At 38.7% G+C, this 25157-nt stretch overlaps 1 long non-coding RNA gene and 1 other non-coding gene across 2 annotated transcripts in view; both read right to left on the bottom strand.

Annotated features, from left to right (window-relative positions):
* Positions 1-541: 541 nt before the first annotated feature.
* The window catches only part of LOC138931200 (uncharacterized), a 160795-nt gene continuing 136179 nt past the window's right edge, over positions 542-25157 (bottom strand). The window contains exons 3-5 of the long non-coding RNA XR_011446473.1: positions 15422-15714; positions 12592-12797; positions 542-1238 (exon numbers count right to left, since the gene is read on the bottom strand). This is a non-coding gene — a long non-coding RNA (uncharacterized lncRNA). The remainder of the gene's footprint in view (positions 1239-12591; positions 12798-15421; positions 15715-25157) is intronic.
* Positions 10351-10457, bottom strand: LOC138931230 (U6 spliceosomal RNA). Its single transcript, XR_011446481.1, has one exon. It is a non-coding gene; the product is annotated as a U6 spliceosomal RNA (small nuclear RNA).

Here is a 25157-nt window from a genome sequence, read left to right as displayed (position 1 = left end):
TTGTAATCTCTGAATATCATTTCCCACTAAATAAAACCAGGATTCCTTAGAGAAATGACTCACTCCAGGTCTAGGGCAGGAGTTTGGGATGTTTTTCTTCTTGTGCTAGAAAACAAGTAAGTTATCAGCAACTGCTACGGTCATGTCAGAAGGCCTCAGAAATCAACTTTAATGGGGCTGCGACTAGCCTCACATGGAACAATTTGGGTATTAAAGTGAAAAGTCACTGTGATTTATTGAAGCATATTAAATATATAAAAGTCCATGAATTCATAATGAGATAATAAAAACACATTAGTCACCATTGGAGCTTCTTAGGACACCAAATCATTCTGAAAATTGATAAGTAAAAGGCAAGAGACAGGTACTTGTCCTAAGCTTTCCTATAAGAACTGTACTTCAGGATAACCATAGAGTTGATGTGGGAAATTTCTTCCTTAATATAATTGTAGCTTAAAAACACAATTCAGTGGTTAGGACAATGTCAGCCCCCCACACCCCAGGCAGTTGCACTTTGACTCCATGGGTATGCCGTTATGCCTTTGTTTTAATTTTTTTTAATGATTTTTATTATAAAGCAAAACATATAAGGAAACTACACAGATGTGTAGCTTAATGAATTCAACATTTTTATAACCATTATCAGATTAAAAACTATGTAGATTTTTATTGGCTACCCAAGAAGCCACTCCATGTGCAGTCCAGATCACAAGCCTCCCCCTTTCCTATAATATGTAACTATTGACTTTTATAGTTCCTTGTCTTAAGAAAAAAGTTTTATTATCTAAATGTGCATCCCTATATTTTCATCCTGCCTGTTTTAAAAATTAGATATATTTTTAAGTCTCTCTTAATCTACAGCTTCTCCTCCATCCCTCGCTTTTCCTTATCATTTATCTGTTGAAATACCCAGGCACTTTGACTAATAGCATTTCCCAGTCTGGATTTTGCTGGTAGTATGCCAATAATCAGTATCTTAATGAACTGACCTTTGCCTTCCTCACTTCCCTCCCCTCTTGCTGGGGCCGGTGTGCAGCTGCAGGAGCTCTGTGGGAGCTTTCCTCAGTCCACTCTCCAGCATGACTGATGGAAAAGCCAGGTCTCCTGCTTCCAGCTGCTCCCAGCTAAGGCTCCATCTGGTTGTTTAGGTGGTTAGCTGATCTCTGGAGCTCATCGATGTGCCTCCAGTGTCCACCTCAGTCTTTTCCTTCCTCTTCATGGGACACGCATTTTGACTCCTGAGATGGGGAAAAGTAGAAACTGATGCATTAAGAGTTTCACTGCACCTTAAGGTTCACGGAACCTCATTATTTCCTAGTAGTGCATTTGGGGGACTGAGCAATGAACAAAGCCCCAGCTGAGTTCCTAAATATGGGCTAGGGTAGTTAGCATCCTAAGTGTTCAGTATCTTTTAAAGATATCTTGTATGTTTAAATATACTTTGTAAAGCTTAAAAGAAAAAAATCATAAATGTAACCATATTTCAGGCACATTCTGTGTTCCATTGGGGTTTTGTAGGCCTACCTTGATGTCTAATCAAATATACCATCGTTTGTATGAGAAACTAAATGCCAAATTCCAAACATGCCACTTGACTAATAGCATGTGGGAACTGATCCCTTTTATAAATTTAAAGGTTGCCTGAATGATCAATTATGAGATTTTAGATTCTGGTTTATGCAAGCTGGAATCTGAAATTATCTTCCTGAGGTCTTTTCCTAAAGAAGGCTTACATATTCTTACCCCTAAGCATCTCCTCAAAACATCACTTCTTTGTCTATATTCAAATATCAGAAAATGATTCTCTTTCTGTGATGTAAAAGGAAGACCAAGATTCTTGCTTCAGGAACTAATGCCCCAAATTCTGACTACCACAGAGAAAGTCATAATACTCACCAACTCTAAAAACTAGAAGCCAGCACTGTTATTATACACAATGAGCATCTCTCCAGGGGAAACAACCCCTCCCAGCAAACGCTCCAAATTTCCAAGCAATATGTGGAATTATTTAGGACTTAAATGTCAATTGGTGGCAGCTGGGAAATTTTCAGATTTTGAAATGTGATAGTCTCCATTTGCTTGCATCCGGTTAATAGTCTCTGTATCACTTTAAAAGCATCACATCAAAGACGGAGGCAAAATGTAATAATAACAAAAAAAGAGTGATTTCATTCTGGGGCCCCATGGTAATGATTCTTTAGTTTCTTTGACTCATTACAAATTAAACTGGGTCCGAGAACACCAACTCATTTTTTAAGGCCTTTCAAGTAAGCCAAATAAGGGTATTCAGCCAAGACTCCTTCATATTCACATTTCTAGGACACCCTGATTTAATAATATATGTTCCATACAATGCAGTAACGGTTAAATCAGGGGTCTACAGACACTTGAGCCTCATGTAACAGAGCTGCAATTTAAGGCAGCATGGCCTTTGAGCACTAAAGCAACAGCACCTGCTATCTTATTTTAATAAGACCCAGGAGATGCTCTGGAGGTTTCTATTTCACTAAATTTTCACTTCATGTTCTAGCTCTGTTTAATATTCTTATAATGGGAGAAGAGAGCAAAAGGCTTTAGCAATGCTATGAAGATTCAAAATGTGGTATGGAAATACCAGAGAGTCCAAGAGAAAATGTTATGATGGAAAGATAAATGTTATGCTCTCCCTACCTTAGTGTGTTATAAGAAATAATACAAAAGCATAGATAGTTAAAAGACAACTTGGCCTGTGTATTTAATAATCTCATGTATGCATTAAAAGAAAAATATTTAGAAACTTAAATAAATTACATATTTTGTGGACAACAGAGGTGACATGATGTATATATCTAAAGAAGACTTCAAAACTAGAATTTTATAATTTAGTAATTATACAGAAATGGAGCAAAAAGTGTAGCTTTTCTAAAAGACATTTACAAATGTTGTACATAACAATTAAAAATGCACATTTATATCAAGTACATAGGGAATAATTATTTAAAATTTGATGCTGCAATAGGTAATGAAGCAAGTCTCAGAACACACCAAAGTATCAATATCCTACTGATATCATAGGAATAATAAAAATAACTCAAAAACATACAATGGAAATGAAAAACATTTTTAAATGATTCACACTGGCCAAAAGGAAGAAATCATAATGGAAATTATCCAATGCACAAAACTGAAAGTACTATGTATGACAAACCAGGAGGATAGAGCTAAAGCAGTTGTTTTAGTTGCTCAGTTGTGTCTGACTCTTTGTGACTCCATGAACTATAGCCTGCTAGGCTGTCCTGTCCTTGGGATTTCCCAGGCAAGAATACTGGAGTGGGTTGTCATGCCCTCTCCAGGGGATCTTCCTGACCCAGGGATTGAATACGCATTGGCAGGTGTATTCTTTACTGCTGAGCCACCGGGGAAGCCCTACTAAAGCAGCAGTTCAAGTAAATTTATTCCACAGATACTAATCTCAGAAAGGAAGATGTAAAATAATTAGTGAATATGGTGTACAACTCAAAAAGTTAGAAAGCTAAGAAAGTAATAAAGATTACAGAGGTTAATAAAAACAATTTTTTAAAATATAGTAAAGATGTACAACAAAACTAAAAGCTTATACTCTGGGAAGACTAATAAACTTTAGGAATAGACTTGGCAGGAAGTTTGATCTCAAGCACATAGCTGATTTTGTTCTCAGGACATTTTATGATATCTGTCAAGGCTGTGAAAGGCAATATAAAACTCACTATATAAAGATTAGAGTTTGGGACCTGCCCAGAAGAGTGTCCCAAGAATATCTATCATGAATATATTTAATCAGATAGAGGAAAAGATGGAGACAACAGATGAAAAAAAGGAGAATTTCACCAGGGTTGAAACACGCACACACTCCTTCAAATGACAATTACAAAACTGAAAACTATAGTATTTGAAATTAAAGGATATAAAGGTAGGGAAAATATTATATTCAAATTGTAATACTGAATATAATACAAAATAGTATATTATATTACATTATATTCAAATAACATGATTGGATTCTCTGCATATAAGGAACTAGTAGGAGATATGAGCAATGTTGTTAGATAAAAGATTTTATAAAAATATGTGTTGCATTCCTATACACAAGAAGCAGATAAAATATATGAATTAAAATGAAACAAAATTTTTAAATAGCAAAAAATTATAACATATAATTATATATATAATATAATACATTTTAATTTTGTTTAATTTCACACGGCAACTTGACTGGGCTAAGGAATGACCAGATAGCTGGCAAAACATTATTCCTGGGTGAGACTATGAGGGTGCTGCCAGAAGAGATTAGCATTTGAATCAGTAGTCTGAGTAAAGCGATCTGCTCTCACCCAATGTGGGTGGGCATTTTCTAATTTGTAGAGGGCCCAAATAGAACAAAAAAGCAAAAAAAAAAAAAGAACAAATTATTTTTTTCTTGAACTGGATATCCATTTATTTTTCCTGCCCTCGGACATCAGAGCTCCTGGATCTTGGGCCTTCAGACTCCAGACTTGTACTAGCAGCCATCTTGTTCTCAGGTCTTTGGCCTCAGATTGGGAGTTACACCATCAACTCCCCTGGTTCTCAGGTCTTTGACTCAGACTGAATTATACCACTGGCTGTCCTGGCTCTTCAGTTTGCAGACAGAAGACTGGGAGACTTCTCAGCCACCATAACCATGAGAGCCAATTCCTATAACAAATCTCCTTTAGAAAGTGAAGTGAATGAGTTAGTCACTCAGTCATGTGCTACTCTGCCAGCCCATAGACTGCAGCTTGTCAGGCTCCTCAGTCCATGGGATTTCCCAGGCAAGAATACTGGAGTGGGTTGCCATTTCCTTCTCCAGGGGATCTCCTGACCCAGGGATTGAATCCAAGTCTCCTGTATTGGCACGTGGATTCTTTACCACTGAGCCACCAGGGAAGTATATCTATATCTACATATATAGATAGATATAGATACAGCTATAGATAGACATAACTATAGATATAGCTATATCCTATTATTTCTGTTTCATTGGTGAGCCCTGACTAATATAGTACCTAGGAATAAATCAAACAAAATATGTACAAAACGTTGGGGTCAAGGGGAAATAATAAAACTTTACTGAAAAACAAAAGAAGGACATTAAAAGAGATTACTATAGCATGTCTGGCTTCCCCAGTGGCTCAGCAGTAAAGAATCTGCCTGCAGTGCAGGAGCCACTGGAGACATGGGTTCAATCTCTGGGTCGGGAAGATCCCCTGGAGGAAGGAATAGCAACACACTCCAGTATTCTTGCTTGGAGAATCCAATGGACAGAGGAGCCTGGTGGGCTACAGTCCATAGGGTTGCATAGAGTCAGACACGACTGAAGGGACTTAGTATGCATGCATGCATACCATGTCCATGCACCTATGATCACCTAATCTATGACAAAGGAGGCAAGAATATACAATGGAGAAGATAGTCTCTTCAATAAGTAGTGCTGAGAAAACTGGACAGCTACATGTGAAAGAATGAAATTAAAACATTTTCACAGACCATATTAAAAAATAAACTCAAAATGGATTAAAGACTTAATGTAGGACCAGAAACTATAAAACTCCTAGAAGAAAACCTAAGCAGAACACTCTTTGACATAAATCACAGCAATATTTTTTTGGATCTGTCTCCCAAGGCAAAGGAAACAAAAACAAAAATAAATAAATGGAGCCTCATTAAACTTAAAAGCATATAATCATGTATATGTAGAATCTAAAACATAAAATAAACTCATGAATACAACAAAAAAGAAACATATTCACAGATACAGAAAACAAACTAGTGGTTACCCCTGGGAAGCACGAACAGGGGAGGGTCAAGATAGGAGTAGAGGATTAAGAGGTATAAACTGTTTAATATGTATGAAATATATGTTACAAGGTACAGCACAGGAAATACAGCCAATATTTTATAATAACTATAAATGGAGTATAATCTATAAAATTTGAAACAATATGCTGTACACCTATAAAAGAATATTGCTTATAGCTACAGTCGTAAGTGTTAAAAGTACAACAGCATACATAAGAATGATGAACACTGAATTCAGGGTCCTGGGATACTGTTGAGCCTAATCCACACTGTATGCCAGAGAACTGTATTCCAGGGAGAGGCATTCACAGACTGAAAGGGAGGAAGAGGAATCCAGGAGCTTCCATGGTACCTATAATGTCTAATTTCTCAAAAAGAAGTAAATAAAAAGAAATGAAGGAAGCAAAGCAGAATGTAAAGATTTACTAGAACTGGGCGGTGGGCACATAGGTGTCTATGAGGTTTTTCTCTGTGCTTTTCTGCATCCTTGCAATTTGTCAAAACAAAACATAAATGGGCACGGAGGAGGCAGTCACTCAGCAGCACAGTTGCTAAAAACAGAGCCAAACTGTGAGGCACACAGAAAGAAAGAGCAACAGTGAGATGGGGAGCACCCATCCTTGATTGAATTAATTAAAAGAGATATTTTCCCTTGATATTCTTCCAGGAACTTTGTCCATTTTATTCTTCCTATGCATACTACACTCCTACAGACCTCCCCTTACTTCCCAGAGGAACCCAGATGTTTCCAGCTTTGGTGTTCCCAAGACCTCCCTTCTTTTGACCTCATCCTTCCTTTAAATTGTTAGAAAAAAAGCACTTTGAGCCTCCATTCCAAGTGCTGCTAGAAGTCCCTTGGTCCTTCCCACAGCTAATACTTATCTCACTCTTAATTATGTGTCTGGTGGTGTTCCAAACATTTCACAACCATTGTCTCATTTAATCTGTGAATGCAACAAGCTTAAAATAAATATTTATTGAAAATAATATACACTAAGAGTGGCACAAAAGTTCTTTTTGTCCCCACTTTCAAGATGAGGAAACTGAGGCTAAAGAGGTTAGTTGAATTCCTCAAGGCCACACTGTTAATAAGTAGTGGTGGTCCCCACCTGGCCTAATCTGAGGTTTTATTTCCACTAAGCTCTTGATCTCAGGAACATCTTGCCTTCTCTAGTCATTTTTTTCTTTTTCCCATTTACACCTAATTAAAGCGTTCAGCTCTTTTTCCATTCATCTCCCCTAAACACCACAATCAAAGGATCTTACATGTAGAAAAAGCCATTTGAAAGGAGGGCAGCACGTTATTGAAATGTAATAAAAAACTTAAAACTGAATATTTCACACACCTGTCCGCTCCCATTTTTATACTGAATTGTCCAACTTTCTTCCTTATGTTTCCTACTGTCTTGTCTTACTTCTCCTTGCTCTTCCCTATCCCTTCTCTCAGTATTTGCACCTTCCTTTTGCCTTACATCATCATCACCTGATTACTATTTTTTAAAGTCAACCTTTAGTATAATGATAAATTGAATCTTTCCTTTGTCTTATTCTCCTCTTTCCAACAATGCCCAGGGCTGGAGTGAGGGATATGGGATTCACCATTCAAACTCAAATATGCCATCAAGACATTTTTTCCAAAACAAAGAAGCATCTCCCTGGATGTGAATAATGCCCTTTCTCTTGATGTAAAAATGTCCGTAGTTGGTTCTCGTTTTAAATAGAAAGATTTTCTTTCTCTTCTCACCACACTGATGCCTCTGAGATTTATTACCCTGTTTATTTCATATGATTTGCATCACTTGATTTTATGTACCCAGTTTGAAAGTCTGACATTAAACAACAGTTTTCTCAAAATAAAGCAGACTCCTTAAAACCACTGAACCAGCTGCCTGACTAGTGTTATAGCTTGAATTCTGTGCCCCACCCCCCACAATTCATATGCTGAAGTCTCAACCCTTAGTACCTCAGTATATAAGGTACTTATTTGGAGACAAGATCTTTTATTAAAAATTTATTTTACTGAAATACAGTTGATTTACAATGTTGTGTTAATTTCTACTGTACAGCAAAGTGATTCAGTCATACATATATATACATTCTTTTTCATATTCTTTTCCATGATTGTTTATTGCAGGATATTGAATATAGTTCTCTATGCTTAACAGTAGGACCTTGTTGTTTACCCATTCTCTATATAATGGTTTGTATCTTCTAGTCCCAAATTTCCAATCCAACCCCCTGTCACCACCCCTCTTGGCAACCACAAGTCTGATCTCTATGTCTGTTTCTGTTTTGCAAATAAGTTCATTTGTGTCACAGTTTAGATTCCAAATGTAAGTGATATCATATAGCACTTGTCTTTCTCTTTATGACTTACTTCACTTAGTATGATAATCACTAGGTCTATCCACATTGCTGCAAATGGCAATATTTCATTCTTTTTAAAGACTGAGTAGTATTCCATTGCATATATGTACCACATCTTTAACCATTCATCTGTCAATGGACACTTAGTTTGTTTCCATATCTTGGCTATTACAAATAGTGTTGCAATGAACATTGGGGTGCATGTATCTTTTTGAATTATAGTTTTGTCCAGACATACACCCTGGACTCAGGAGTGGGATTGCTGAAACATATGGTAACTCTATTTTTAGTTTTTTGAGGAACCTCCAAACTGTTTTCCATAGTGACTATACCAATCTACATCCTTACCAACAGTTTAGGAGGGTTCCCTTTTGAAGACAGGGTCTTTATGGAGGTCATTAAGATGGGCTCTAATTCAAGATCTGACTGGTATCCTTATAAGAAATGGAGATATTGGACACAGACACAGACAAAAGAAAGACAACATGAAGACACAGAGAAAAGATCACCTACAGGTCAAGAGAGAAGCTTGGTATAAATCATTCTCACAGCTGTCAGAAGGAAATGACCCTGCCATGAACACCTTGATCTTAGACTCCTAGTATCCTGAATTTTGAGATAATAAATTTCTGTTCTTTAAGCCATCCAGTGGCAGCCCTAGCAAACCAACACAACTACATAGTACAAATTCTTCAGTTTGGAATTCAGAGACATCCAAAATGTGGTCTCAACTGCTCTCTTCAATCTTCTCTTCCCCTGTAGCTCTGCAACCAAATGAAGCTCTACGCAAACTGTACTACTTGCTGTTTCTGCACTCAGCTCCACCCCTTCCCACATGTGCACCTTTGTTCTGGCTCTGTCCTCTTACTTACGACAATCTCTGCCTGTGACCACCTACTTTTCCTTTAGGGTCCATCTCAAGTGCCACCTGCTTCATAATGACTGTCCTGAGTCATGCACCAAGATATTCTTTGAGGTCAACCAGACAGATCTGGGCTTGAATTTCACTCCACTGCTTACTACCTGTCTGGCCTTGACAAAACACAACTTCTCAAAGTTATCTATGGGCATGAAAAGATACCACTTCATAAGATAAGCATTGTGAGGACTAAGTGATTGCATGTAAGGCACTTAGCACAATGCTTGGCATAGAGAAAACATTCTGGAAATGAAAGCTTTTTTTCCTTATTTTGTATTATCTGAATCCCAATGGCATTTTATGCAAAGCTCCTTTATGCTACTTACCCTGTTCTGTCTTATCTTATTTGTTAGTGGGGTTAATCAATTAAATTACTACTGACTTAAAACAATCATTCACCATATCCTGCAGAATCACAAGAGCTATCAATCTGTCAGTCCTTGCTATATCTGAACCAGGTGAGGTCTCCACCCATGAGTAAAATTCAGCCTCAGGCTCCACACCTGGTGATGCCCTTTCATCAGTTCCTTTGCGTGTCAACTCTGCAACCCTTTCTCTATTCCCCTATCCCAAGGGACCCCCAGACTTTGGTTTCTTGGAGGCTAACCAGCAGGTTTTCACACCAGAGTCACTTTAATAAACTTTGCGTTATGATGTTTTGTCAGGTAAGAACTCCAGCATCAGACAGACCTGGCCTTTATCCCCCACGCCACTGTTGTAAGTTCTGTGACTGGTCATTTTATGTGACCCCTTCCCCCAAGACTCACTTTACTTATGTATACAATTAAGATACTAATACTACTAATTTAATAGTTTCTTGTGAGGACCAAAGGAAGTCATCTGGAGAAAAGGTGTTTGGTACTACCGAGCTCTCAATAAAAGACATCATTATCATCACATCTCTTGTAATTCTTAATAGATTATAAATTCCATGAGACAGGAGATATGTGTACATAGTAGACTCTATACAAGTTTGTCAAAGAAAATTTTGAATTTTGATGTAAAAAAACCTCAAATGCTTATATCCACATTTATCTTGAAAAAGACCATGTTTCTGTCTATATGAAATTAGAACAGAAAAGTACAATTTTTTAGATATAAATAAGTCTAAGCTACAATACTAGGTGGTTAACAAGTAAGAGTTGGCATTGTTCAAGATCATTTTTTGCTATTCATGTGGAAGACTAATAAAATAATGAAAAGTACCAAATAAACAATTCACTGGCTTCTTTTATTTTTATTGCTTCACAAATTTGCATGTCATCCCTGCCAAGGGGCCATGCTAACCTTCTCTGTATCATTCCAATTTTAGTATATGTGCTGCTGAAGCAAGCACTTGCTGGGTTCTTTTATTCAAGCTTCATTTTCATAGCCAGGAGAAAATATGATCACTTGTAATTTGAAGTCTTCTCCAAGGGATCTGTGGCCAGATGTGGTAACATGAATTAGCCTCCATTTTTAATGTCTTTTTTTTTTTTTTTTGGCATTGTGAATGCACCTGCCCTCTCACAGGGCTTTAAAAGCAAAAAAGTGTTTATGATATAATGGTACATACTACCTAGGGGAGAAACAGCCAGCGCGGTTGATCAGTAGGTAGCATAGGGTCTATGGGCTACAGTGTTCCAAAGGGGCCCATGGAACATCCAAATCCTTGAGACATATTTTTTGACATTTTAAAATTTTTAATTGGAGGATGATTGCTTTACAATATTGTGTTGGTTTCTGCCATATATCAACACGAATCAGGCATTAGTATACTTATATCCCCTCCCTCCCACCCCCTACCCAATCCCACCCTTCTAGGATGTCACAGAGCACTGTATACCTTTGAGATATATTTTTAAACACTGGTAGATAAAACTAAGGAAAAAGAAAAATGGCAACAACAAAAATGTCATTTCTGCACTCCAAGCAAAGTCTTTCTAGTAATTAATTGGTGGAGATGCCAATGTTCCTTTAAAGCAAACTCTCACTTTGTTCTCAGGGGAAAAAACCCAACTGGACTCTTTAAGTAGACACTAAACAAAGACTGTCTTCTAAAATGGAGATGAGAATCTGATTTCCTCATTTAGGGGTGGTGATGTTAAAGGTACCCTCTATTGGAAGCAGGCTGCATCTCTGTGGACCAGGATACTTTGGGAAAAAATGTGTTTCTGGAGGAAGAGGGAGAGGTGACACAATTCCAGTTCCCCGCCTGGTTCTCTGAACTCATTTTTGGTCTTGTGCTTAGAGGAGCAAGTCAGAAGTGTACTGCAACTCTTTTCAGAAAAGATTTTATAAGATTCTATGCTTAAGACCCAGATGACAAAATGTAAGAGAGTTGAGGAAAGGACAGTTTTCTTGGCCTTTTCATTTGTTGATTCATTCATTCAAAACATGTTTATTGAGGGACTTCCCTGGTGGTCCAGTGGTTAAGACTTCACCTTCCAGTACAGGGGTGCAGGTTCAATCCCTGGTCAAGGAACTAAGATCCCACATGCCTTAAGGCCAAAAAACCAAAACATAAAATAGAAACAACAGTGTAACAAATTCAGTAAAGACTTTTAAAATGTTCCACATCAAAAAAACAATCTTCAAGAAAACATCTATTGAAAGCCCGCTTTGCATTGCACTCTGTGCTACATGCTGGAAGAGAGAGTGGTGAACCAGACACTGTCAGTGCCTCTCTTCACATCTCTTACATTCTGCTTTTGTATTAGTCATCACTGCTGCCTAACAAATTACCTCAAATCTTAGTGGTTTCTCCATTGCTGCCCTGAAAATTAATTCATCAGTACCATCTTTCTAGATTTCATGTATATGCATCAGTGTATGATATTTATATTTCTCTTTCTGACTTACTTTACTCTGTATAATAGGCTCTAGGTTCACCTACCTCATTAGAACCGACTCAAATGCTTTCCTTTTTATGGCTGAGTAGTATTCCATCATATATAGGGTTACCACAGCTTCTGTATCCAGTCATCTGTTGATGTACTTCTAGGTTGCTTCCATGTTCTAGCTATTATAAATAGTGTTGCAATGGACATTGGGGAGTAACAGACATAGAAAACAGACTTACGGACACAGGGGAAGGGGAGGAGGGAGACGGTGAGATGTATGGAAAGAGTAACATGGAAACTTACAATACCATATGTAAAATAGACAACCAATGGGAATTTGCTGTATGACTCAGGGAACTCAAACATGGGCTCTGTGACAATCTAGAAGGGTGGAATGGGGAGGGAAATGGGAGGGAGGTTCGGGAGGGAGGGGACATGGGTGTACCTATGGCTGATTCTTGTTGATATATGACAGAAAACCACAAAATTCTATAAAGCAATTATCTTTCAATTAAAAATTTTTTTTTAAATTTACAAAACTGAAAAAAAACTTGGTGGTTTAAAACAGCAAACATTTATTATCTCATAGTTTGTGTGGATCAGAAATCTGATTGTGGCTTAGCTGGATATCTCTGTCTCGGGTCTTACCTGAAGCTGCAGCCAGGCTGTCAGCCAGGGCTCCAGTCACCTCAAGGCTTGACTACGGAAGAATCGACCTCCAAGCTCTCTTGCGCAGCTACTGGCAGGGCTTCAGATCCTCCTTGGCTGACGGCCAGAGACAATAGTCCCTTGCCACGTAGATCTCTCCAGAGGGCAACTCAGAAGTCGGCAGCTGGCTTCCCCCAGAGGGAGGGCTGAAGCAGGAAGAAGTCATGGTCTTTTTGTAACCTAATCTCAAAAGTTACAGCCATCACTTTTGTGAGATTCTGCTCATTAGGAGCAAGTCATTAGGTTGAGCCACACGCAATGGTAGGTGGTCACAAAAGGGCACTAATACCTGGAAGCTGGGATCACTGGGAGCCATCTCAGAGACAGCCAATCATAGGTTGGGTCTCACCCCATATCACTGACCTTTGTGAGGGCATCTTTCCTCATTCTATCCCCAAATTGCTTTTTCTGGTATAATAGAGGAAATCTATTTTGGGGGGTGGGCAGGTATCATTCATTATCAGAATCTATTCAATACCTGAAAACATGCTGATTAAGAAATTTTATAAAAGCAGGAGCCTACAGTACATCTTTAAAAGAAAAAAATATGTCTCCAGCCCTGCCAGTAATTCCAATCAATTTCCACAAATATCACTAAAGCACTCTTAGATATATATCTATATAACCATCCAACAAAGATTTCAACATAATAAAAAGCATTTAAAACAGTAATTACAGGACTTCCCTGGTGGTCCAGTGGTTAAGAATCCTTCTGTCACTGCAAGGGACACAGGTTTGATCCCTGGTCCGGAAAGATTCTACATGCCACAAGACAACTAAGCCTGCACACTCTAGAGCCCTTCTCCACAACAAGAGAAGCCACCATAAGGAGAAGCCCAAGTGCCACAAAGAGAGAGTAGCCCCTGCTCGCCGCAACTAAAGAAAAGCCTGCAGCAACAAAGACCCAGTACAGATAAAAAGTTAATTACAAGATTAAAATATTTAAAAAATAAAACAATTACTGAATAACTTAACCCTTAAGGACCTCATTAATGGATATGTTTGCATGTAATACACAATGAAACTATACAATATCACATGCAATTATTTTCCTTCTATACAGCAACAGTCACATACATTAATGTAAATAATATATTAAAGATTTGTAATTGTTACAATGACATTTAGAAGAATAAAAATAAATCTAGTAGTAAAGGTTTTTAATGTTGCCACATATGGGTCTCTTACAGCAGGTGTAAGAAACACATAGCAAAATTTGGTTGTAATGTTTTCCTGTCAATCTAACAACTATTTGGATAGTGAGATTGAGGACTACCTATATTTACGTTGTGCTTACCACATTTCTAGTATCTATAACTAGTGCTAATTGACTTTCAGTTCATTCTCTTATAGTTTACAGACAGAAATAAAAGTTATCAGCAAATAATGACCACTTTTGTATTCACTTTGTTCAACAACTAGATGGCTTATTCTGACTCTTGGCTTAACATTGGGCTTATTCTGACTCTTGGCTTATAACATTGACTAGAATGTAAGCCATGTTAAACTTAGCTTTCTTGAAAAACTAAAAACACACCACCATATTTTTGGATGGAAAGCCTAACTATAATAAAAATAGTAATTCTCCCCAAATGAATACATAAATTCAAAGCAATTACAATTAGAATCCCATAAATTTTTGTACTACTTTGTTTTATAACAGAGTACATGAGCTTAAGGCTTCCCTGGTGGCTCAGACAGTAAAGAATCTGCCTGCAATGCAGGAAATCTAGGTTCAGTCCCTGGGTTGGGAAGATCCCCTGGAGGAGGGTATGGCTACCCACTCCAGTATTCTTGCCTGGAGAATTCCATGGACAAACGAGCCTGGCGTGCTACAGTCCATGGAATCTCAAAGAGTCAGACATGACTGAGCGACTAACACACACACACACGAGCTTTAGATAGAAAAACAAAAATCTAAGTCTAAACTAATAAAGTTATAAAAAAAATAGTATGTGAATCTGTATATGCCAAAATTTAAATATATCTTGAAGCCACTATAAAGAAAAGAGTACGATATCAACATACAAATAGACAAATATTAGGTCAGTGGAACTATTACAGAGACTTTAATATGTGACAAAAGTGGTAATTCAATTCAGTAAGAAAGGGGTAATTTATTTAACAAAAAGTCTGGCACAACTGGTTATCCATCTACAATAAAATTAATTTTAACTCTCTACAATACCCCACTGTTAAAGGTAAATTTATTTAAACTTAAAAACATAAGTTTCAATAATAAAACAAGAAAAATCCCAAGAACTTTTAGACAAATATATGTGTAACTTAGTGGTTTTGAGATCTTTTATCTGAGCTAGAACACCCAGAAACTATAAAGGAAAACTTAAACATACTGACAACGTAATTTTCTTTTTAAACATTTCTATAGAAAAATTTCATAAACAAGTTCAAAAGACAGATGATCCATTGAGAAATACAACTTACAAATACATATGCCAGATAAAAGGTTAAAATGTATAATACTCAACTAGCTCCTTCAAACTGATAAGACAAAAATACACAGTAGGAAAATGAAGACTATGAAGTGCAAATCCAAATAGTCTTTAACAATAGCAGTTTGAGAATATGTAAATTTTAAAAAATTCTTAAGTTCTTTCTCACCCATTAGATTGGCCAATATTTAAGTACTCACAACTATTCTTGGCAGGATGGGAAGGAAGCATTCATCACACTGCTTACAGTACTGACTGTTCATATTCTTTTAGGAAAGCAATCTAGGAATATCTATATAAATGAAAACCACACATACCTTTGGTTCCAACAATTCCACCGGTATGAATGTATCTCAAAGAAATAAAAATAATAGTATAAGGAAATTTACACAAATCCATGAAGAGATGGTAGGATGGCATCACCAACTCGATGGACATGAGTTTGAGCAAGCTCCAGGAGTTGATGATGAACAGGGAAGCCTGGCATGCTGCAGTCCACAGGTCACAAAGAGCCAGACATGACTGAGCGACTGAACTGAAGTGACTGACACAAATCCATACACAAGGATGTTTACAGCAACATTGTTTCTATCATAGCAAAAAGAATGCCCTGTAACAGAGAAACAAGTAAATAAATTATATATCCATACCATGGAATACTGTGCAGACATTCACAGGAATTAATTAGATCTGTTCCAGTAAACTTGGAGATTCCACTGTTGAGTAAGAAAAGCAACAGGCAGAGGAAAGTATATAATATGATGCTTCTTCAAAAATGAATAATGGTTTTAAACCCCTATGTGTATATATGAGTATTTATTTTTAACATAGCTATATGGACCTGAAGAAGCAGATGAAGAATATACACATCCTTTTGTTAGCACTGGTTATGCAGTGGAGGGTGACATGCAAATGACCAAAATTGTATTTGTATGTAAATACATATGAGAGATGAATGAAAGGATGGTAACCAACATATAATGCCAGTTACCACAGGATGGTGAGATTTCAGGTGATGTTTTACTTTTATTTCTTGTATTTTTCTGTATTTTTGCACTTTGAATAATAAACATATTTGTTATCTAATCAGAAAAAATATATATCTATTTTCTAAAAGACAATTGGGAAGAAGAAAGTAGTGTTCAATTTTGAACAGCTATGCAGGAATAGATTTGAAATCAGTTAGAAACAGAGAATAATAGGAGGGGATACAGTTTAAAATTATTTTAGATAAGGGACTGAGAGGACTTGACAATTTGGAGGTCCATACGTGTGCACACACATACCACTTTAAAGCTTTTAACCAGTGGGAGTTGTTTCAGCTTTATTGAGGTATAATCAACAAAAAATTGTATGCATTTAAGGTGTACAACTTAATGTTTTATATATATATATATATATATATATATATAGTGAAATGATGACCACAATCAAGCTAATTAACACAACTGTCATTCTACAGTTAAACAATAGTCACCATGCTGTATGTTAAATCTCCAGAACTCATTCATCTTACATTATTGGAACTTTGTATTCTTTGGCCAAGATCACCCCATGGAGAGAAATTCTTTAGCTGCATGCTCTATGCTGCTGTTGTTGGTAGCCATGAGGTTTCTGTCTCCTAATATTTGCTAAGTTTTTTCACATCAGCAAAGTAAGCAGGGTTCTGTAATTTTTCTCTTCACTAACAACCTCTTCAATCCTGAGTCAAACATTTTGTCTGCTCAAAGGAGAAAGGGGGGAAGATTTTTTGTTTTTGTTAAGAGGGGTGGGGAACTACAGTAGACTTTGCTTTTAGGTAATTTTTATCAGTTAAAGCTACTATATAAATTCTAATGAGTTGGTACTCACATATGCATCCCTGGTGGCTCAGATGGTAAAGAATCTGCCTGCAATGCAGGAGACTTGGGTTTGTTCCCTGGGTTGGGAAGATTCCCCTGGAGGAGGGCATGGCAACCCACTCCAGTATTCTTGCCTGGAGAATCCCCATGGACAGAGGAGCCTGGAGGGTTACAATCCATGGGGTCACAAAGAGTTGAACGTGACTGAGTGACTAAGAACAGCACACATGCATATATGCATGCATGCAGGTTTATAGATACATGCTTTTTCTATCCTCTATACAGATATATATTTAAATAAAAAATAAATATCTGTATAAATAAATAAATATTTATTTAGGCACCCAAGACGGCCGTGTCATGGTGGAGAGGTCTGACAGAATGTGGTCCACTGGTGAAGGAAATGGCAAACCACTTCAGTATTCCTGCCTTGAGAACCCCATGAACAGTATGAAAAGGCAAAAAGATAGGACACTGAAAGATGAACTCCCCAGGTCGGTAGGTGCCCAATATGCTATTAGAGATCAGTGGAGAAATAACTCCAGAAAGAATGGAGGGATGGAGCCAAAGCAAAAACAATACCCAGTTGTGAATGGGAATGGTGATTAAAGCAGGGTTCGATGCTGAAAGAGAATATTGCATAGGAACCTGGAATGTTAGGTCCATGAATCCAGGCAAATTGGAAGTGGTCAAACAAGAGATGGCAAGGGTGAACACTGACATTCTAGGAATCAGTGAACTAAAATGGATTGGAATGGGTGAATTTAACTCAGATGACCATTATATCTACTACTGTGGGCAGGAATCCCTTAGAAGAAATGGAGTAGCCATCATGGTCAACAAAAGAGTCCGAAATGCAGTACTTGGATGCAATCTCAAAAATGACAGAATTATCTCTATTGGTTTCCATTCAATATCACGGTAATCTAAGTCTATGCCCTGACCACTAATGCTGAAGAAGCTGAAGATGAACAGTTCTATGAAGACCTACAAGACCTTCTAGAACTAACACCTAAAAAAGATGGCCTTTTCATTATAGGGGACTGGAATGCAAAGTAGAAAGTCCAGAAACACCTGGAGTAACAGGAAAATTTGGCCTTGGAGTACAGAATGAAGCAGGGCAAAGGCTAACAGAATTCTGCCAAGAGAACACACTGGTCATAGCAAACACCCTCTTCCAATAACACAAGAGAAGACTCTACACATGGATATCACCAGATGGTTGACACTGAAATCAGACTGATTATATTCTGTGCAGCCAAAGATGGAGAAGCTCTATACAGTCAGCAAAAACAAGACCGGGAGCTGACTGTAGTTTGGATCATGAACTCCTTATTGCCAAATTCAGACTGAATTGAAGAAAGTGGAGAAAACCACCAGACCATTCAGGGATGACCTACATCAAATCCCTTATGACTATATAGTGGAAGTGAGAAATAGATTTAAGGGACTAAATCTGATACACAGAGTGCCTGATGAACTATGGACGGAGGTTCATGACACTGTACAGGAGACAGGAATCAAGACCATGCCCAAGAAAAAGAACAAGAAATGCAAAAAAGCAAAATGGCTGTCTGAGGAGGCCTTACAAATAGCTGTGAAAAGAAGAGAAGTGAAAAGCAAAGGAGAAAAGGAAAGATATAAGCATCTGAATGCAGAGTTCCAAAGAATAGCAAGGAGAGATAAGAAAGCTTTCCTCAGCGATGAATGCAAACAAATAAAGGAAAACAATAGAATGGGAAAGACTAGGGATCTCTTCAAGAAAATTAGAGGTACCAAGGGAACATTTCATGCAAAGATGGGTTCAATAAAGGACAGAAATGTTATGGACCTAACAGAAGCAGAAGAGATTAAGAAGAGGTGGCAAAAATACACGGAAGAACTGTACAAAAAAGATCTTCATGACCCAGATAATCATGATGGTGTGATCACTCACCTAGAGACAGACATCTTGGAATGTGAAGTTGAGTGGGCCTTAGAGAGCATCACTACGAACAAAGCTAGTGGAGGTGATGGAATTCCAGTTGAGCTATTTCAAATCCTGAAAGATTTGAAAGTGCTGCTCTCAATATGCCAGCAAATTTGGAAAACTCAGCAGTGGCCACAGGACTGGAAAAGGTCAGTTTCCATTCCAATCCCAAAGAAAGGCAATGCCAAAGAACACTCAAACTACCACACAATTGCACTCATCTCACACACTTGTAAAGTAATGCTCAAAATTCTCCAAGCCAGGCTTCAGCGATACGTGAATCGTGAACTTTCAGATGTTCAAGCTGGTTTTAGAGAAGGCAGAGGAACCAGAGATCAAATTGCCAACATCTGCTGGATCATCAAAAGAGCAAGAGAGTTCCAGAAAAAAATCTATTTCTGCTTTATTGACTATGTCAAAGCCTTTGACTGTGTGGATCACAATAAACTGTGGAAAATTCTGAAAGAGATGGGAACCCCAGACCACCTGACCTGCCTCTTGAGAAACCTGTATGCAGGTCAGGAAGCAACAGTTAGAACTGGACATGGAACAACACACTGGTTCCAAATAGGAAAAGGAGTACGTCAAGGCTGTATATTGTCACCTTGCTTATTTAACTTATATGCAGAGTACATCATGAGAAACACCTTGCTGGAGGAAGCTGGAAGCAAGATTGCCGGGAGAAACATCAATAACCTCACATATGCAGTTGACACCACCCTTATGGCAGTAAGTGAAGAAGAACTAAAGACCCTCTGATGAAAGTGAAAGAAGAGAGTGAAAAAGTTGGCTTAAAGCTCAACATTCAGAAAATTAAGATCATGGCATCCAGTACCATCACTTCATGGCAATTAGATGGGGAAACAGTGGAAACAGTGGCTGACTTAATTTTGGGGGGCTCCAAAATCACTGCAGATGGTGATTGCAGCCATGAAATTAAAAGATGCTTACTCCTTGGAAGGAAAGTTATGACCAACCTAGACAGCATATCAAAAAGCAAAGACATTACTTTGCCAACAAAGGTCCATCTAGTCAAGGCTATGGTTTTTCCAGTAGTCATGTATGGATGTCAGAGTTGGACTGTGAAGAAGGCTGAGCACCAAAGAATTGATGCTTTTGAACTGTGGTGTTGGAGAAGACTCTTGAGAGTCCCTTGGATGCAAGGAGATCCAACCAGTCCATCCTAAAGATCAGTTCTAGGTGTTCACTGGAAGGACTGATGTTGAAGCTGAAACTCCAATACTTTGGCCACCTGATGCAAAGAGCTGAGTCATTTGAAAAGACCCAATGCTGGGAAAGATTGAGGGTGGGAGGAAAAGGGGACGACTGAGGATGAGATGGTTGAATGGCATCGCCTACTTGATGGACATGGGTTTGGGTGGACTCCAGGAGTTGGTGATGGACAGGGAGGCCTAGCGTGCTGTGGTTCATGGGGTCACAAAGAGTCGGACATGACTGAGCAACTGAACTGAAGTGAAATATTTATTTAAATACCTATTTAAATACTTTAATATTTAAATAGATACCTATTTATTTAAACCTTCCCTTGTTGAAGAAATGATTTTAAATGGCTATTAAATAGACAACATTTTGTACTTTCAAGAGAGTGACATCTTGAAAAATAAGTTCTTGCAGCCTTTATTTTCATGCCATGTCTCTCTGTCTCTAAGGACCGGAAATAGCATCATCAATCTGGTGCCTTTAGCTACAAAGAGTCTTCCAAGAATTGTTCCAATCTATCACCGTACAAATGACTGTGAAGATGGTCAAATGGCACCAAACCCCTTGTGCTGCATTTCAGTCAATAAGTGCTTGTTGAACTGAATGTTACAGTGGATGTAAGCAGACACTGAACAACTCCCATTTCAAAAACAGGTCTAAAAGAAGATAATCATTCCTAAAGTGCTCTCAAGTCAGGCAATCACCATCACAGCTAAACTGAAACCGCACTGACACAAATTCTGTCAATTTCCAGCAAAACTTTTGTTCTGCCTAGCATCCCATTCCATATCCCCACTGGCACCAGCTTCTTCCTCATGAAGGAACCTTGGTATGGTGGAGCCACAGAGGCTTGAATTAAAAGCCTGTCTCTGACCCTGACCAGACATTGATTAGCTGCGTGGCCTCAAATGAGTCAATTAGTCTCTTGAGGCCTTGGTCTCCTCATCTGCAAAATGGAAACAGTAATACCTGGATCACAAATTTCATTGAGGGCTAAGTGCAAAGCTCTTGGCTCTGATTAATATTAATTCTTTCTTTACCCCCTTCTCCGTCTTGAGAAATCCTACTTATTCATCAAGGTCCACACACAAAAAAAAAATCACCTCTTTTGTGACACTTTGCCTCACCTTCTCTACAGAATTAATTATTGCCTCCTCTGCACATTCACAGCACCCTGATCAGACCCCTTTTAGACTACTTACCACATTGCTTAGTTTTCATATCTGTCTCAACAAATTAGAGGCTTTTTGAGGGCATAGCCTGTATCATATTCACTTTAACATGCCCCAATATCTTGCAACAGGGCCAGTGCCTGGCACATAATAAATGCTCAATAAATATTTATAAGATGAGTTTCAGCTATAAGCAAAGAAATATCAGTTCAATAGTTTGAATATCATGGTATCATGACCTAGTTAAGTGTGATACTTTGGGGTTTTTGTTTGCTTTTGCATCGTTCATCTACAGAATTCTCAGAGGGTAAATATACCCCTTGGCAGAAAAGGAACCAGTCTATCTACTTTATTTAGACTTTCAAAAGGCCTTTGACAACCAGGCACGATTCCAAGGGAAATATTTCCTGCAGGTGGAGAGCTGCCTCTGCAGCCAGCCCACCTCTATGTGCTGAAATCTTTTTCTTCTCAGTGCCATCTTTGGTCTCACCTCCTTCAGGAATCTTCTTCTGATTCCTCCAACCTCTCTCAAAAATGGTGGGGGCATTCTGTCTCTCCTCTCTTGCGGAACACAGAACAGTTTGCTTTGTGTATATTCAGCTCCTTGATTATATGTCCAATTTCCCCTACCAAGCAAGAGTAAGTGGGAAGAACTGGATCTAACGACCCTGGTAACCCTGCAGTCCCTACTACAGAGCTGTATATGTCACAGGCTTATAATATACAATCAGTGAACTGAATATATAGACAAGTGCCATTCTGAGTGGGAGAGATTACATGTAAGAGCCCTGCTATTATGGTCAAAGGAACATAGGTACCAGAGAAGTGGAAGAAGGAAGGAAGGAAACCAGCTTTTGCCAAAGGTCTGATCGTTAAGCACTTTTTTACACAGGGAGGAAAAATTGATTTGCTCGTGTACTATGTGCTAGGCTTTGTGCTATGTATTTTGACATACATAGTTTCATCTGGTGCCCCCAGTAAGAAAGAGGAGCAGTCTTACCTCCCCCCATTTGTTTCTTTCAACAGATGTGTATATTCAGCACCTTTTTAAATTTCATACCCACCACTAAGGAAAAGGCACAGAATCACAAGATAGGTGGAAAAGATATCTATGTAAACAGTCACAATACAGAGCAATAAAAACATATTTCATAAAAGGCCTTTGAAAAGATTCCACAATTAAGGAATCTTTTTAAAAGCCTAATATGTTTGTTATCAAGACAACATTTAAAAATCTAGTCACTGGATTTTTTTGGAATACCTCTTCTTTTCAGTATGAAGATAAAGACTGTCCTATATGAGCAATCCAGCTGCCTTGGACTCCCTTTAAATTCAAGCCTGAGATAACCTGGGGATCACAAGTTGAAAGTTTATACTGGCCAATCGGGCCACAAGAGAGGGTGAAGGCAGGTTCATGACAGATTGAAAAGCAGTACTACCTCTAAAGGCAGCAGTAGCTACTCAGCTGAGCTGATCATGACCATGAACGAATGCAGGCCCAGTGCAGCCAGAGCTTCTGGATTCTCCAGAGAAACCAGAAATCTGGATTATCAAAATGGAAAACCTCCTGGTTTGTTTTTGGTGTGGGGGACAGGGGTGCATACCTTGCAGCAGGAGGGATCTAACCAGGGATCAAACCTGCACCCCCAGAACTGGAAGCACAGTGTCTTAACCACTGAACCCCCCAGGGAAGTCCCAATCTCCTGGTTTTTAACTATCAACTCAAAATGCTTAGAATGTTGTATAGGCCAAACAAGACACAAATACTAGTTTTTAATATTGATACAAGCAAAGCAACATAAAAATATCAACTGACCTGCACTTGACCTAAATATACAGTGCCGCTAAAGCTCTTTTGGACTCTGCACATGATACCGTTGCCATCATCACTTCCTGCTATCCTGATTCTTGGCCCTGGTACCAGTGACTTCCTTTGAGACAGATCCAGGGCTTTTTCCCCAGTCATTAAACGCCTTGACTTTTAGAGTACTTAGCCAACACCATCCTTAGACCCAAGTTACTACTGCTTCAGCAGAGGCAAGTTTGAATCTCTATCTGCACTACTACTGCCTTAATTCAGTTCAGTTCAGTCACTCAGTCGTGTCCGACTCTTTGCTACCCCATAAATCACAGCACTCCAGGCCTCCCTGTCCATTACCAACCAATTCACTCAAACTCATGTCCACTGAGTCCGTGATGCCATCCAGCCATCTCATCCTCTGCTGTCCCCTTCTCCTCCTGCCCCTAATCTCTTCCAGCATCAGAGTCTTTTCCAGTGAGTCAACTCTTCGCATGAGGTGGCCAAAGTACTGGAGTTTCAGCTTTAGCATCATTCCTTCCAAAGAAAACACAGGACTGATCTCCTTTAGAATGGACTGGTTGGATCTCCTTGCATCCAAGGGACTCTCAAGAGTCTTCTCCAACACCACAGTTCAAAACCATCAATTCTTGGGCACTCAGCTTTCTTCACAGTCCAACTCTCACATCCATACATGACTACTGGAAAAACCATAGCCTTGACTAGAAGGACCTTTGTTGGCAAAGTAATGTCTCTGCTTTTGAATATGCTATCTAGGTTGGTCATAACTTTTCTTCCAAGGAGTAAGCGTCTTTTAATTTCATGGCTGCAATCACCATCTGCAGTGATTTTGGAGCCCAAAAAAATAGATTCTGACACTGTTTCCACTGTTTCCCAATCTATTTCCCATGAAGTGATGGGACCAGATGCCACGATCTTAGTTTTCTGAATGTTGAGCTTTAAGCCAACTTTTCCACTCTCCTCTTTCACTTTCATCAAGAGGCTTTTTAGTTCCTCTTCACTTTCTGCCATAAGGGTGGTGTCATCTGCATATCTGAGGTTATTGATATTTCTCCCGGCAATCCTGATTCCAGCTTGTGCTTCTTCCAGACAAGCGTTTCTCATGATGTACTCTGCATATAAGTTAAATAAACAGGGTGACAATATATAGCCTTGACGTATTCCTTTTCCTATTTGGAACCAGTCTGTTGTTCCATGTCCAGTTCTAACTGTTGCTTCCTGACCTGCATACAGGTTTCTCAAGAGGCAGGTCAGGTGGTCTGGGGTTCCCATCTCTTTCAGAATTTTCCACAGTTTGTTGTGATCCACACAGTCAAAGGCTTTGACATAGGCAATAAAGCAGAAATAGATGTTTTTCTGGAACTCTCTTGCTTTTTTGATGATCCAGCAGATGTTGGCAATTTATCTCTGGTTCCTCTGCCTTTTCTAAAACCAGCTTGAACATCAGGGAGTTCACGGTTCACATATTGCTGAAGCCTGGCTTGGAGAATTTTGAGCATTACTTTACTAGCGTGTGAGATGAGTGCAACTGTGTGTGTGAGATGAGTGCAACTGTGTGGTAGTTTGAGCATTCCTTGGCATTGCCTTTCTTTGGGATTGGCATGAAAACTGACCTTTTCCAGTCCTGTGGCCACTGCTGAGTTTTCCAAATTTGCTGTCATACTGAGTGCAGCACTTTCACAGGATCATCTTTCAGGATTTGAAATAGCTCAATTGGAATTCCATCACCTCCACTAGCTTTGTTCATAGTGATGCTTTCTAAGGCCCACTTGATTTCACATTCCAAGATGTCTGGCTATAGTTGAGTGATCACACCATTGTGATTATCTTGATTCAACTGCCTGCCATATTGGAAATTGTGGGTTTCTGCCCTATGTCCTAACTGGTCTCCGTCCATCATGCTTGAGAATCTTGAATTCTCTTTCAATACTGTATTCTCAAAAACACAGCCCCAATCATGTTGATTCCCTTCTTAAAACCCTTCTAGCTTTCTTTCAGCATGATGTCCAAGTCCTTCCTGATCCAGCCTCT

The sequence above is a fragment of the Ovis canadensis genome, chromosome X (genome assembly GCF_042477335.2).
Source record: "Ovis canadensis isolate MfBH-ARS-UI-01 breed Bighorn chromosome X, ARS-UI_OviCan_v2, whole genome shotgun sequence".
Classification (NCBI taxonomy): Eukaryota; Metazoa; Chordata; class Mammalia; order Artiodactyla; family Bovidae; genus Ovis; species Ovis canadensis.
The sequence above is the reverse complement of the archived record's forward strand: the minus strand, read 5'-3'. Positions and strand labels throughout refer to the sequence as shown.